Source organism: Terrapene carolina, unplaced genomic scaffold, assembly GCF_002925995.2.
Source record: "Terrapene carolina triunguis isolate 2854851 unplaced genomic scaffold, T_m_triunguis-2.0 Scaffold96, whole genome shotgun sequence".
NCBI classification, from domain to species: domain Eukaryota; kingdom Metazoa; phylum Chordata; order Testudines; family Emydidae; genus Terrapene; species Terrapene triunguis.
Window position 1 is genome coordinate 31,149,485 of NW_020664447.1, and position 5,666 is coordinate 31,155,150.

Sequence of the window (5,666 nt, forward strand, 5' to 3'; positions counted from 1 at the left end):
CAGTGTGGGGTGATTGGGATGGGTGCGTAGGGGAAGGGGGTGGGTACGCAGGGAGCTGTGTGGCTTGAGAGATGTTTGGGGCTGGGAATCACTTGTCCTGTTTTCCTAAACAGCTGGCTGCTGCAGTGTTATTTCCCCTCCTCTCCTTCTCCTGCTGAATCTCCTCCTTCCCGTGAGTTGTCTGGGACTGAGCAGTGCAGCTGGGCTGTGCTACAGATCCCTTTCTTCCCCAGCCTTGCGCTGTAGTGATGCTCTCTCGTGATGGAGAATCCTTTGCAAGGTCACTGCAGGAGGGGGTAGAATGTCACTTAAGCTCCTCCGAGCTGTTGTGGACAGAGATTTCTATCAGTCTTTGCCCCAATTTGCCCTGGGCCCCAGGCACCTTATGTCAGAAGCCTAAAAGCACCCTGCAGCTCACACTCTGAGGTGGTAGAGTTATGTGGGGCCTGCTGTGCTGATGGGCAGCTTTGGCATGAAGGCTGCAGTCCTCTGTTTGTGCTCGGGGCTAGCAGGATCCTGACTGTACTAGCTGTGGTTTTCAATTCCTGATCTTGTGGTTGTCCAGCATAGGTACATTCTGAGGTGTTAGTTGCTCTTCTAGAGGAGACAGAACTTCTGCAGTATTTCAGGCTTCATCCTGCTCAGGGTTAGTAAAACCTTCAAATGGTGGTGGTAAAAGGGCTTTCTTTAAAGGAGGCTTCCTGATTTCTCATTGGGAGCTGGTGTTTGATACAAGTACAGTGTACTGTACAAAGTGTGCTCTCTCCCCTGGAGATACAGAATTATGTGGCTTTAGCCAGGAGTGAATAGTCACTGCCTTTTAGAAGCTGTTGCTAAGGTATCTCTTTGCTGAGGAAGGGTGATTTTCATAGGTCTTGGGGGTGATTAGTGGGGGGAATTACAAAGATATATAATGAGTTGTGATGGGGGTGTATATCCTTCACACAAAGGCTCATTAAAGCAGGGATAGAAAGAGAAGGTAGTGGCAGGCGGGGGGAAGGGACGAGGGCTCGGAGAGGAAACTGATGCTCTTTCTTCGTCTCCTTCCATCCAGGAAGGAAATGGTTAGGAAGTTTGCAGACTAGGAAGCTAGGAGAAGCAGGGCAACTGACCATTTTGCTTACAGAGAGACTAGATTTCTTACAAAGTACTCCGTAAGTTAAGGATGTTTTTTCCAAGGGGAAGGATGTCATTCTTTGCTGTTTTGCTCTTTTTTTGAACCAGGTTGAAAAAAGCTTGGGTCCTAACTCTCTTCATGGGGGTAGGGTGAAAGAACGGTATAATTAGAGGTGCCAGTTAGACGATGCAGTCCTCTGTTCCTTGCGCCTTCCCTCCCCCCCCGCCCCCTTTCTAGTATCTGTAACTATGGCCTGAGTCTCACTCATGCAGAGCTATTTTAGGTGTATACTGAGCAACATTTTAAAATTATTTAAAAACACACAGCCATACAAACTTAACTTGGCCCCCATAGAGATTGCAATAGGAATTGGGAATATAACAGTTCTTTACCTCGCCCTCCTCCACCCCCAACAAATCTGCCACTTTCTCTGTGTTCAACACAACTCCAAATCAGCACTCCTGTTCATACACTCCACCAGACCCTCACTGTGCTCTGTATAATACCACTGATCTGGGGAGAACTTGCCACTGGTTGAGAGAGGCTAAGGGAGGCATAAGAGTGTGTGATCATCTTCTTTCTTATGGCTTGGGTAGGTAGCAACGATTATACATTTATATCTAGATTTAATAGCCAGCATGTTGCTCCAACAATGAGTTGGTGAATGTCCTTCAGGCCCCCAGTGAAAGAACGAAGGAGACATTCAGATATGATGTGCTCCATCGTTTGTGCCTGGTGACCACAGTCGCATACAGGTGTTTGCCTCATTTTCCATTTAAACAGGGTTTATTCACATATCCCATGAGATGTCCTGATCGATACGAAATGCACCAGTCTTTCTGACATAAGTCAAAATCCAGTGTTTCCTTGTCAGGATCAATGACGAGCTGTTTGTTTTGAGTGGATTTCATGGGACTGTGGGACCACAGGATCATTATAAACAAAATATTGAGTAGCAGGTTGGCATCTACAGGAGAAGCTCAGGCATGGGTGTTGGTCTAGGGATTTAACATCTTCCTGAATGATTTAGTGGCAGGAGTAAAGGATTGTTCATGAAAAATTCAGGTGATATTAAATTAAGAAGAGGTACAAATGACTATGGGGATCTAGAGAGAATAAAACGGAGGGCAGATTTAACTTGCATCAGTGTAGCTAGTACATTGGGGAAAATGATCTAAAGTAGCAGTTCAGTAGAAAAATGAACATTTGGGAAGCAATAACACAGAGAACTATAGAGTGAGAATGGATAGAAAATTAGATACGGGTCTGGTGTTTTTGCTTTCACGTCATATTGCATTGTGATTTATGAGCTACTATTCATGCCATGGAGCTGGGAGGTGATACTTTTTCTCCTTGTCCTTTTGACTAAGATCAAGTGTAGTGAGTTGAATGTTTGATATGTTCTCTGTTAGGGTACAATTGCAGATAGGCACTGTGTAGGTTAGTAGGTCTTTTTATTTTCTAATATCATCCTTTGTCTCTGGTGTGACTGCTCCTGGGATATTGCATTCAATTCTGGGTAATTCCATCCCAGAATAGAGATATGAGGGTCTGGAAAAAATGTAAACTTTTTGGAAGAAAATATTTTGTTCCCCCCCCATGGCCTGGTGTGGAAAAATTGGAAATTTTGGGAAAAATTGAAAAGAAAGAGTTACATGAAACATGTTTTCAAAATGAACAGTGAAAGAATTTTTAGAGTAATGTTTAAAATAATATTGTTACTGATGCCCTTCAGTCCTTCAAAATGCTTTCTAATAACAAATATTTAAAAAAATATGAGTTTCTTCTGCATGATAATGTCAGGTCAGGTCTATTTACATACTATTTCTGAGCCCAGAGGCTATAACCTTCCTTTTTGTTTACAACAATATTGATGCATCCTATTTTCAACATTTTTTTTCATATTTGCTAAAAGGCAAAAAAATACATCTAAGTACTTTAGTGTGCAGCTGTAGCTCCATCCTCAATGCTAGGTATATGTCGTTATTATTCAAATCAAACCTAAACAATTTATACATATTCATTTAATAAATATACCAAACTGTACTTTGTATGTGCTAACTAAATTATACATAATACACTTCTCATTCTTAAGTAAATCTGAGCTAAACTAGCTGAATCTTGAGAAACCATTTCCTAGTGGGGTGATCTACAAAGTTGTGGAATGATGACAGTATCTTAGCTCTTGGAGGATTATGCTGCTTGTCTTCATAGATTTTTAAGGCCAGAAGGGACCATTATGATTATCTAGTCAGACCTACTGCACAGGCCATAGAATTCAGCCAGTAATTCTTGTATCTAGTGCCAAACATCTGGCTGAGCTAGAGTATGTCTTTTGGAAAGACATCTTTATTTAAAGATCTTCAGTGATGGAGAATCCACAGCATTCCTATGAGAGCTGTTGGAGAATTTTTTATGACCATCACTTAAAAATGTACTCCTTATTTCTAGTCTGAATTTGTCTTACAACTGTAGGGACTAATTTAAAGAAACTCTAAAGAATCAGCCCACTGGAGTTCAACACAAATGTCTCTTGCTGCTATAAACCTGAGGACTCCCAGCCTGGATGGCAGTGTATCTTTGCGTCCAGCAGCCATTGAATTGTGTGGGGTGTCCTCCTCACTGGTGCCGACTGCTGCTTTTCCTTTAGGCCTGGTCTACACTACGGGATTAATTCGGATTTAGCAGCGTTAATTCGAATTAACCCTTCACCCGTCCACACAACAGAGCCATTTAGTTCGAATTAAAGGGCGCTTTAAATCGATTTCTGTACTCCACCTCGACGAGCGGAGTAGCGCCAAAATCGATTTTGTTAATTCGAATTAGGGTTAGTGTGGCCGCACACCACCGAATTAATGTGATTAAAATAAATGGGGTAGTGTGGCCGTACACCACCGAATTAATGTGGTTAAAAACCGAATTAATGTGCTTAGTGTGGCCGCGCACAATCGAATTTATACAACCTGTTTCCCAAATTCGAATTATCTAAATTCGGATTAATCCCGTAGTGTAGACATACCCTTACTGACCAGCTGGCAGAACTGGTGCTGCTTTGGAAGTGAGAGATACGGTTTGCATGTGCCTAAGTTATCCATCCTGGGGCAGTTCTACTCTTGCTGCACCCTCAGAAATTGCAGTCCAATGAGACTCTGTTAGAAGTCCAGGTCACTATATAAAATAATGCATCAATTCAGTAGCTCGGACCAATGTGGCTTGTGAATCTTCTGTTTCTTCCACAGCCTATTATATATTGAGCATCTTATAGCTGTGGCAGATCCAAAATCAGGGGCTGGTCCTCATGTTGACTACAGTTTACCTTGTAATATCTAATATGAGCGCTCTTCTTATTTATTTGTAGGTTAGTCTATGGTACTTGTCACCTTAAACAAGAATGAATTAATGCTTGTGACACTCTTGAGAGGCAGGGAGGTATCGTTATCCCCATTTTACATATTGGGAACTGAGGCAAAGAGAGAGTGACTTACCCATGGTGTCTTGATGAGTCTGTGGCAAAGCCTTGAATTGAACCCAGTTTTCCTGAATCCCAGTCTATTGCTTTAACCACAAGAGCAGATTTTCTCTTGCCCTTGTCCCTGCCCCTTCCCCCTAGCAAGACTGCAAATGTAGTGTTAACAGTTGGCTGATAGTTTAGCAGGAAGGAAATGGTTCTTCTCTCACCCCAAAACACCCATTTGTGGGCACTTGCTGGTCTCGGGTTTTTGCCCTTTTGGGGTACACTCTGCTGATCTTTGATACTCTTTCTGCCCCACGGCAGTGGGAAGTTTAGGTCAGTGTTTCTCAACCTTTTTGACACGAGGAACCGGCTTGCTGTCTTCCTAAACTGTCAGTTTAGGACCAGCTTGGGGACCAGCTCTGGTCCACAGACTGGTCGTTGAGAAACACTGGTCTAGATCTTTGTTAGGTTCTGCTACTTTTTCATTTTTAAGTGAATTTCCTGCTGCTGAAAAGTGTGGAATTGACAGCAGCAGACACTGAATAGTCTGCATATCAACAGAACAGGTAAAACCCAAGCAGCTGGAGTGCATGCTTCCCTGCCCCGTTTCTTCCCAATGGGAATCAGTCCTGCTCCAAAGAGGCCATTGTGGGGTGAGATTGGAAGTTCTGTCCCTATGGCCTGTTCATTTGTGGGTATCTCTTTAGATATTGGGAACAAGGGGGCTCAATTAGTGTCTCTTGCTATAATAATTTTGGTAATAATGACACCTGTTCTATAAAATCTGAACTAATACCCACCAAAGAAATTTCACACAAGGAGTCACTGAACCACCATTAGATGGTAACTACTTTCTGTCACTCGCAGTTAAACCAGACTGGAATTGATTATTTTGCACTCAAAAACTCAATTTCCCTTTCCCCATAGTCATCTCATCACTTGTGTCTTTTACAAATATAGGATTTTGAAAACATTTCCTTTACCCATACCTCCCTGCCAGGGCCGGCTCTAGGTTTTTTGCTGCCCCCCCCCCCCAAACTGCACCTGCTTGCCGCCCCAGCCCTGGGTCACTGGTAACTCGCTCCCAGGGCGGGT

General features: G+C 43.1%; 1 protein-coding gene across 4 annotated transcripts in view; it reads left to right on the top strand.

Annotated features, from left to right (window-relative positions):
* The window catches only part of MADD (MAP kinase activating death domain), a 127,699-nt gene that overhangs the window by 320 nt on the left and 121,713 nt on the right, over positions 1 to 5,666 (top strand). The window lies entirely within an intron of this gene.